The following is a 10,205-nucleotide window of genomic DNA, read 5'->3' on the forward strand; positions in this document are numbered from 1 at the left end:
GCAGCAGGGCTAAGAGACTGGTCAGCCTCCGTGTGTTGCAGGCAGGAAGGCTGGCGAAGGAGTTGCGAGGGTGACCCTGAGAAGCAGCAGAGTGATAGGGCTTCTTGGGCACAGAGCCCGCAGGAGAGGCAGATGTGGGGATTATACTAGATAAATGCATGGAGGTTAAGTCCATTAATGGCTATTAGCCAGGATGGGTAAGGAATGGTGTCTCTAGCCTCTGTTTGTCAGAGGGTGGAGCTGGACAGCAGGAGAGAGATCACTTGATCATTACCTGTTAGGTTCACTCCCTCTGGGGCACCTGGCATTGGCCACTATCGGTAGACAGGATACTGGGCTGGATGGACCTTTGGTCTGACCCAGTCTGGCCGTTCTTATGTTCTTCTGATTTCTGAGCAAGGGAACTGCCTGCTGGACGGGCTTAGGGAAGTGGGACCATGTGCACAAGGTAAAGAACCAGGTCACACTGAAGAATCTCCCTGCCTCAGAGCATCCGTTTCTCCGCCCAGCAAGTCCCCATGGACGCGCTGCTCCGGCTGAGGGCACCGAGACCAGTAGTGAGATGGCACAGTTGGGGTGGGGGGCTGTTTGTGTGTCTGCACTGCTTCCCCCCACAGGCTGGGCGCTAGCCCGGGGCCTCCCAGCACAGCGTGGGTGGGAACTGGAGTCCTTCAGCCCGGCTGGTGGCAATGCAGGGCAAAGCCCTGGGAGCAGCACTAGGAAGGCTGCGAGGAAGAAATACAGTCTCGTGGTGGCGCACGGATTTGCCAGCCCCTGACGCTGGTGGCTGAGTGGCCCTGGCCGGGGCTGAGGGTACAGACAAGCCATTGGGGTGCAAGCTGGTTGAGTCACATGATCTGTGTCAGCAATGGCCGGAAGCAGGGCTGCAGAGGAGCCGTTAGCCCCGTCTCAGTGCTGGCCGGCCGAAAGGACGACATTTGTATCCACCCCACCCCACAGCCACTCCGGAAGTGGCATTTACCCCATCACGTGACACACGGACCAGGGGTTGCCCAGTGACATTAACGGGCAGCAGGTTTAATACAAACAGCCAACCTGTGGAACTCACTGCTAGGGGATGCTGTGAAGGCCAAAAGTACAACTGGGTTCAAAACAGAACTGGTTAAGTTCCTGGAGGACAGGTCCATCAATGGCTAGTAGCCAGGATGATCACAGATGTAACCCCATGCTCTGAGGGTCCCTGAAACCTCTGACTGGGCGACGGGATAGATCACTCAATGAGGCCCCTGGTCTGTTCATTCCCTTTGAAGCACCTGGCATTGGCCACTGGCAGAGACAGGATGCTGGGCTGCATGGACCATTGGCCTGACCCAGTGTGGCTGTTCTGATGTTCTGGGAGGAACCAGCAGCGACGGGGGCCTGATGTTTAATGATCCCGCAGGCAGCAAGCTGAGACCTGACAAGGAGTATGGGGAAGAGAGAGGGGCCGGGGCCGAAGGTATCAAGCGCAGAAGCAGGCCCATGAGGCGTGGCAGGGACCAGAAGCTGGGAATGGAAGCCAGGGGTGGATCATTGCATAGTTACCCTAGTCTGTACCCAGCCCCTGCCACTCTGGTATGGGCCACAGTCAGAGACAGGATAGGGGCAGGGTGGGCCGGGGGCTGGCCCAGCCTGGCTGCTCCTATGCCCTTGTGAGGCCAAGTGTTAGAATCATAGAATATCAAGGTTGGACGGGACCTCAGGAGGTCATCTAGTCCAACCCCCTGCTCAAAGCAGGACCAATCCCCAACTAAATCATCCCAGCCAGGGCTTTGTCAAGCCGGGCCTTAAACACCTCTAAGGAAGGAGATTCCACCACCTCCCTAGGTAACCCATTCCAGTGCTTCACCACCCTCCTACTGAAATAGTGTTTCCTAATATCCAACCTAGACCTCCCCCACTGCAACTTGAGAACATTACTCCTTGTTCTGTCATCCGCCACCACTGAGAACAGCCGAGCTCCATCCTCTTTGGAACCCCCCTTCAGGTAGTTGAAAGCAGCTATCAACCCCCCCCCCCTCCCCTCACTCTTCTCTTCTGCAGACTAAACAATCCCAGTTCCCTCAGCCTCTCCTCATAAGTCATGTGCTCCAGCCCCCTAATCATTTTTGTTGCCCTCCGCTGGACTCTCTCCAATTTGTTCCACATGGACACTGACGTTTGTTCCACACAGGGCTGGTATGATCCGCTTCTTGGGCAGAACCAGGATGCCCGTGGGGTCCGGCGATCGCCCCGTGGGTCAGGTGCTTGCAGGAGACGTGGGTTAGTCAGCGCCCGGGTCCAACTGACTGGCAGGGAAGCACAGTCTTTAAAGGCACAGTCCTCAATACCACAGCTTCTCTCCCAGCCAGAACTTGAGACACGATGGCCAGCCGAATAACAAACCCCACAACATCCAGAGCCCGCCAGCCAACTCCCTGCACGGCTGCCCCGGGACATCGGCCACTCTGCTGCCAGGAGGCAGCGGGGTGTGTCCTGGGGCTCCGTTGTGTCGCCCGGCCATGGCTGGTTGCTGCCCAAGACCCCCTCGGGCAAGACTCTGTCCCTCGTTGCCCGCCTTCCTGGGTTTGGCGCGGGTGTCACCTCTTTCTCTGCAGCCTGTGTCCAGCTGGGTGACAACCTCACACGCCTGTGGGGCAGTGACTTGGGAATACAACCACCGTGCCGAATAGCTGGGCCAGACGGCCGGCTGACTGGCCAGGTTTCCGTACGGCTGCTCCTGGCCATGCTGTCTGACAGACAGACAGAGCCCACGGCTGGAGCGGAACGATGCCGCGGCCGGCTGGGTGACTGATCATGCTTCCTGGCTGGTGTAACGGACATCGGCACTGGCGCATGCAGCATCCCGTGGGCAGGGCCCCTTCCCCGTCATGGGCCCTGACCCTGGCTTCCCGGGAGCACAGCCGAGCACCAAGCCAGTGGCTGGCAGGGCGGGCGAGGCCATGTGACGCGGTGCGCCGCGGGGTGTGAGGCTGGCTCTCCAGCGGCCCAAGGCCTGTTGGCAGGGGCAGGGAGCCTGGGCCGGGTCCCTGGGCTCGGTGCTGCAGGCCGGCCTGGCTGCAGCGTGGCAGGCCGGGCTGTTCCCCATTATCAGTCCAAGCCTCTTCAAACATTAACCAGCATTTCCTCCCGGCTCTGGGGCCATTTATGACCCACTCGGTAAATGAAGGCGCAGAAGCAATTTATAATGTTGACTCTGCTGCAACCTGTGGACTTTCCCATGCCCCCCCCCAGGTGCCCACGGAGGCGGGGGTCACATGGGCACCCCATGGCGGGGCTCACGCCATTCTTGCCCTAATGCAGGGCTGTGGGTGGGCCCGGGCGTCTGCCCACTAGGCCAGTGCCAGGAACAGCTCTGCTGTGGGCACACTGGCTCCCTGCCCAGTCACAGCTTCCAGCCGCAGAGCAGACCCCCCCACACACCCTGGGTGTGGGGTACAGGGTGCCCCCTTGGCCTGGGACCCCTTCCAGTCCCTGTGAATGGGCACACGGAGGCCGCTGGTGAGCTCGGCGCCTGCACATCACGCTTTGCCTGGCGGCAGGGTTTGAATACCAGGCCCAAGACCTTGCACTGGGCTCTGTATCACTGGGTGCCAGGACGCCAGGGGGATGGGCGCATGGCGGCTGGTGTTCCTGGGCAGGCGGCTGCACCCGCTGGAGCTTTCTCCGAGTGGGCAGCTCCATCCCTGGCTAGAACGAGCCGCACTGACTGTGCCAGGACGTCTCGTGCCCGGGGCACCGGGGCCTGGTCTGGGTCGGACTGGCCAGGAGCAGGCATCGGGAGCTGTCTGAGCAGGGGGAAGGGGGGGAGGGGGGGGGGGCTCAAGGCCGGGGCTGATTGAAGTTGGGGAGGCAGGTGCCCAAGCTGGCGGGGGAAGGTTAGAGAGGAGACAAGCACTTCGCAGCAGGCCCCCCCTTTCCTGCCCGCGTCCCCCACCCTGCCTGGGCGCTGTGTCCCCTCTACTCTGCCCAGGGGCACTGAGAGTTGGGAGACGGGGCTGTTTCCATGAGCTGGGAGCCGCCCGCGGCCTGCTGGCCCTGTGGCTGCTGCTGCCTCCTCCCTGGCTCCACAGAGACGCTGGCGCAGACCGGAGGGGCCCCGAGCCATTGCGGGGCAGTGCCATGCACCGACAGCTCCCTGCAGGCAGGACGGGCGTGTTCAGGCCGAGGGTGGCTGGGGGACTCTTGTCTCTGGGCAGCAGGGGCTGGCTCGGTGCCATGCCCAGACCCCATGACCCGCTGGCCGGCTCCACCCGCAGAGCAGAAGGAGCCCTGCCTTCCGTGCCTCGCCAGGGGGATGCCAGCCGCCCGGGAAGGGCAGCTGCCAAGAGGCGCCGCGGCTCCGATCCAGGCAGGGTGGTTCCCCTGGAGAGCGTTTTTCCGGAGCTGGAAGCCCCGTGTGGTGCCCAGGTCTGCCCGAGTGACAGCGGCCGTTGCACCAGCACTGCCGATGGGCTCCGGGCAATCAGCTCCCGTCGGGACCCAGCGTTGGCAGGAAAAGACGCCCAAAGAGACTTTGCCTTCTTTAAACACTGGCACGTCCCTGCCCGGGCTCTGAAAGTCCCCTGCTCCCTTGGGATCCCAGCTCTGAGGCACCTGCTTGGTGCTCATGGCAGAGCTGGGCATGTGCCCTCGGAAAGACACTGGGCCCAGACGGTGCGCTGGCGTCTCTGCCTGCGACGGGGGTGATGCCAGCTGCAGGCCAAGCAGCCGCTGTTGTTTCGCTGGAGGGCAGCAGACTGGGCGGGGGGGGAGGTTCTCACTCCCCCGATCTGCAAGTCTCCCACCCCCACCCCCGGCCACAAGAGACAAACTCACTGTCTTTGCCAGGTGGGCCCCTCCCCATGGCGCCCCGTCCTCTCTCTCAGCTTCCCTCACCAGCTGAGCCGGCGGCCCCCGGGCGCTCTGCCCCCATCGCCCTGTGCCACCCCCTCAGAGGACACAGGCCTGGCAGTGTCAAACCAGTTAGCCCCCAGCTCCTGCCAGCCTGGCCGGGATCGGGCAGTGGGGGCCTCGTGGCCTCCAGCTCCTTGGGCCGTTTCGCCCACCTGCTGGGTCCCACCACGCCCTGCAGCAGGGGCTGGCCTGCGGGCCACCTGGCCGGGCAGTGCCCAGCACAACAGGGCCCTGGGCCCGGAGCAGGGCCCCTCGGCTACAGTAACAGAGAAAACGCCAGCCTTTGCCAACCACTTTTCCCGAGCGCCCGGCCCCGGCCGCCTCTGCCCGGCTAGACCCGGGTTTGCCCACCCCGCTCAGCAGCTGGCAGCCCCTCCCTTACCTGGCGCAGCGCAGCCGGGGGAGGGGCAGCTTTAGTGCCCAACTGTTGGTTCGGGCTCGTTAGGCTGGTGTGGGTCGTTGCTGTGCCCGGGGCTTGGCGAGCCAGGGCCAGGCGAGGGAGGGGCCCCTGCCCGGCAGCCTGGTGATGGAGCATCCCAGCCCCCCCTCCCCCTCCTGCCTCCTAATGAGCTGAACGCCGGCAATTAGTCCCCCAAAGGGGGGGGGGAGCAAAAGGTGCCCAGGGACGACAGGCAGCCCATTCATGAGGCAGCGGGACAAGCCAGCTCCAGCGACGGGGCCGGAGGATGCCAGGGGAGTGAGCTCAGAGCCCTTGGCTGGGGGTGAATCGCCCGCGCCAGCAGGGCCCAAGGGAGGGGGCTCGGGTGAACCTGTCCCCAGCCTCCCCCCAGGGCGAGCGATGAGGGAACCACGCAGGGCACCTATTGGCCATGCCCCCAGCGATGCCCCCCCAATCCTGGGTCTGAGCAGGAGCATTTTGTGGGGTATGTGGGCAGAGGCTGGGGGTCCTCCCAGATGGGGGAGGGCAGCGTGAGGCCAGGGACTGGTGAGTTAGGGACAAGCGCGGGCGGAGGGGGGGCTGCTCTGGCCTTGCCCAGGGCCAGCCCCATGGGCCTGTCACACAGGCAGGGCCGCTGGGCCTAGTCCCTTCAGGCGCTGCTCCAAGTGGGGTGGAAGCAGTCGGGGGGCAGGAGACCCGACGGGCAGCAGCAAGGGGGATCCTGGGAATGCCGTGCCAGCTCGCGGGGGGTTCAGCCCAGGAATCGGCATCCCCAGGTGGGCGTGGGACCCCCGGCACAAACGGGTGCTAAGCCCAGGTTGGTGAGGGCTGGGCCAGGTTTTCTCAGGCCTGTCTTGGCGCAGGGGGCTGCACGTGGTGACCGCATGAGGTCCCATCCTGCCCGACAGTGCTATGCACACTGATCCAGCAGCGGGGGGACAGGCCAAGCCCCCCCCACGGGACCGTCACTCAGACACGCCAGGGGCTGAATTCCCCACCTGAGTGGATCCCACGCTGAGGCCAGCCCCCCGGCCCCCCCACCCTACAATTAATTGGTCTCAAGCCTCCTGCTTTTCTGAGGCTGGCTCATGGGGCAGCAGCCTGGGGGGGAGGGGAGTTTGGCTCTGCTGTGTAGCCCCCTCCCCTGCAGTGTCTCTGGAAGGCAGGTCAGTTGTTTGCCCCACGGGGGGGTGGGGGAGGGAGTTAGAAGCCAGGTCACCTGAGCCCCCGGCCTGTGACTTAGTAACAAGACTCCCCTCGCGGCAGTACTGGGGCCACCCCATGCCTGACCCCCCCACACACACACTTTAGTCCTTCATAGAGTTCGTGAGTGTGTGTGTGACGGGGCGGACCCCAGCATGTCACGTATGACCCCAGGGGGTCTTGTGAGAAACCCACAGCACACGAGCAGGGCCAGGGTGACAGCTGGAGACAGTGGAAGCCACCGCCCAAGGACACAGGCAAGGATGAGCCACAGCAGGGCCAGGGTGACAGGGGCACAGTCACTTCCCTTTACCTTCGCCGAGCCGCTCGATTGACTGCCACAGAGGGCGGCTTTAGCCATGCCAGACACTGCCCAGCACCCGGCAGAAGGGTGGTTAAAAATCCCCTTGTGCCGCATGGAGCAGGTACAAGCCCTGGACAAGTTGCACGGTCGCTGGGCCTTCGGGCTACAGCCACCCTGAGCTGGCCACCCTGGTGGAGGACGAGCACCCGGGGCTGGCAGGTGAGCGTGTCACCTTGCTGAGGGCAATCACGGGGGAATGGACACGGCCGGGCACAGGTTCTGGCTTCGGGCCACCAAGACCCACATGCTCAGCGCTAAGCCCGTCGCACCCACAGATCTCCTTCCCTCCAGCAGGGGGCAGTAAACCACACACATTGGCGCACACAGTTCTGCCAGCAGAGGGCCATGTGATGCAGCGTGTGTGTGTGTATCTTTCTGTCCCTCACCCCCCCCCCACAGATCTCACCCCCTCCAGCAGGGGGCAGCACGTGGGCACACCCAGAGCTGTTGGTTGAATCACTACACAGCAGAGCCAGGTTGGTTCTCACGGTATTTTTTTTTTCCTTTAAGGATTATTTTACAGTTTAATCACACAAAAGGCACTTTGATCGGGTTTCTCTCTCTCTCCCGTAGTTGTGATTCGCTCTTGGGTTGTCTCTTTACCCAACAGATACAGAGTGAAAATACGAACAGCCGCAGGCCCGCAGCCCTTTCTCCAAAGGCCAGTGCAGGCGCGCTCCCCACGTGCTGGCAGTTACGATACAAAACTGCCCCTGTGCTGCCAAAGCAGGGGGTGCCCAGCAGGGGGCAGTGTTAGCCAGGGCTGCACCTCAGTGGCATGAAACCAACCAGGTTCAAAACGGATTGCTTTTTCCTTACCCAGGGAAGTGCTGGGTTTTCCAATACTGCTTCCCAGGGGGTCAGGCCCTGGCCAGCCAAGGGAGCAGGACTGGGCTCCGGCTGCTCTACAGAGACAAAGTCAGGCGATCGAGAGGCTCAGGCCAGGCTGGTGGGCGTCAGCCTCGGGCACCGGGCAGAGACCGCTGTAGGGACGTGGCACTAAAGGGGAAATCCAGCAGTGAAGGGAATCAGATTTCATGCTGCCCAGGTGGGGGTGCTGCAGAGGCACCGATGGCTCTGTAGTGCCCCCCACTGGAGTGGGTGCAGCTCTCTCCACCGAGAGGGGCAAGACAGATGTTGACATGGCTTGGCAGATGCTTGGGGGAATCTGAGAGCTGGCGCGGGGGCAGAGAGGGCGAGTGGCATTCCAGGAACTGGAGAAGTATAGTTGTATGGCTGATGGCAGAGCGGGGTGGGGACTGTCCAACAGAACAGGTTTCCATTGGAAGAGGCTGACGTGATAACGTCGAAATGTTTCACGGGGACATATCGTGTTCACCCCAATTGTCGATGGGAAATTGTCCAAACATTCCATTTAGAACCATGTCTGAGACTGTCCCTTACAGCAGAGACGCCGAACGGCAGAACGAAACATTTCGACCCTACGGAAACTAAACGTTCCCATAAAGTCAAAACGAAATCGGTCCAAACGCGTCGGTTTGTGACAACGTCTGAGATCTCAACTCTTCGCCCTGATTTAGGATTAAACGAAATTTCAAAAATCTCTGAATTTCCCATAGGACAGAAATATCAGGTTTTGGCTAATTTAGATAGATAGATAGATAGATGGGGTGGATGGGGATAGATAGATAGATAGATGGGGTGGATAAGATAGATAGATAGATAGATAGATAGATAGATAGATAGATAGATAGATAGATAGATAGATAGATGGGGTGGATGGGGATAGATAGATAGATAGATGGGGTGGATGGGGATGGATAGATAGATAGATAGATGGGGTGGATGGGGATAGATAGATAGATAGATAGATAGATAGATAGATAGATAGATAGATAGATAGATGGGGTGGATGGGGATAGATAGATAGATAGATAGATAGATGGGGTGGATGGGGATAGATAGATAGATAGATGGGGTGGATGGGGATAGATAGATAGGGTGGATGGGGATAGATAGATGGGGTGGATGGGGATAGATAGATGGGGTGGATAAGATAGATAGATAGATGGGGTGGATGGGGATAGATAGATAGATAGATAGATAGATAGATAGATAGATAGATAGATAGATAGTGTATGAGAATGGACAAATTTGGAGGTGTGAAATTGACACACACACCCCAGTTTTTTTCACCTGGCCGTTACAAAATCAGGGAGGAAAACCAACAAACCAAACCAAACAAAGGGCCCAGATTTTAAAGAGCTAAAACTTTCCTGGAAAACCCAGCACCGTAAGACGGAGGCAGTTGGCTCTCAGGCCCTGGGCGCACCCTGGGGCTCGTGGGGCGACGGGGGACGGGCAGGCATTTGGAGAAGGGCTGCGTGCATCCAATACAGACATCATCCGGCAGACAAAATACCCACCCCCCTCCCCAAATCCCTCCCTGCTTCTTCACACAAGGAACCACCCCGACCAGAAAAATAACCATCTCCCAGGAACACCATTAAAAATACCAGCTGTAAAAATCATCTGGTGACTTGTGTCGCCGTTGCTTTCCCTAAAAATATATATACACATGATACATATTTATATGAGCGAAATGTGCCCGGTTAAAATGCATGACTCCCCCTGCCCTTGGCCCCCCGAGACCCCTCCCTGAGGGACGTTTCCCAAGCTAAGGCTAAAGAGATCCACGGCAGCGTCGCTTGGACGCCACCGCCGAAAGGCACGGCCGAGAACAACGCGCATACAAAACAGTTAAGGCAATAGAAAGGGGGCGCCTTCCCGAGACAGTGCCCCCTAGTGGTGTGGGGCACAAGGGGGTGTTGTGGGGAGCCTGGGGGAGGGGAATGCAAAGCAGGTCTCCAGTGAACCTGAATGCGGCCCTGGGAAGCGGCTGGGGGGCAATCGGTTCAGGGGGGGGAGTCTCTCCCTCCGTCCCACTCAAAATCCCTGCTCCCCGAACCCAAAGTCAGAGCTGAAGCTTTGGGAGCAGTTTGGTTGGGGGGGGGGGGGGAGACCCCCATCCCCATCAGAACAGCCACTGAACCAACCCACTGCCCCACTGACGGGGGCGGGGCTAGCACCCCGAGTCCCGCCTTGGTGCAGCGGTGAGAAAAGCCAAGGCCCCCCAGAGGTTAGGGGTGGGTGGGACCTGGTGTCCCAAGGCACAATCTTTACAGTACGCTCCCCAGGCGGGCAGGGGTCGGTTCAGGGGATTTACAGTTCTGAACACAGTGAGAAGGCAGAGGTTTGAGCCAGTCCCAAGGCCCGGGAATCTGCCCCCCCCCCCCCAACAGTTTGGAGAGCAGCAGGGAGGGCTGAAGGCACTAAAGAGAAGGAGACATAGACGTGATCCCAGAGGAAGGAGCCCCCACA

Source organism: Emys orbicularis, chromosome 11 (genome assembly GCF_028017835.1).
Source record: "Emys orbicularis isolate rEmyOrb1 chromosome 11, rEmyOrb1.hap1, whole genome shotgun sequence".
NCBI classification, from domain to species: domain Eukaryota; kingdom Metazoa; phylum Chordata; order Testudines; family Emydidae; genus Emys; species Emys orbicularis.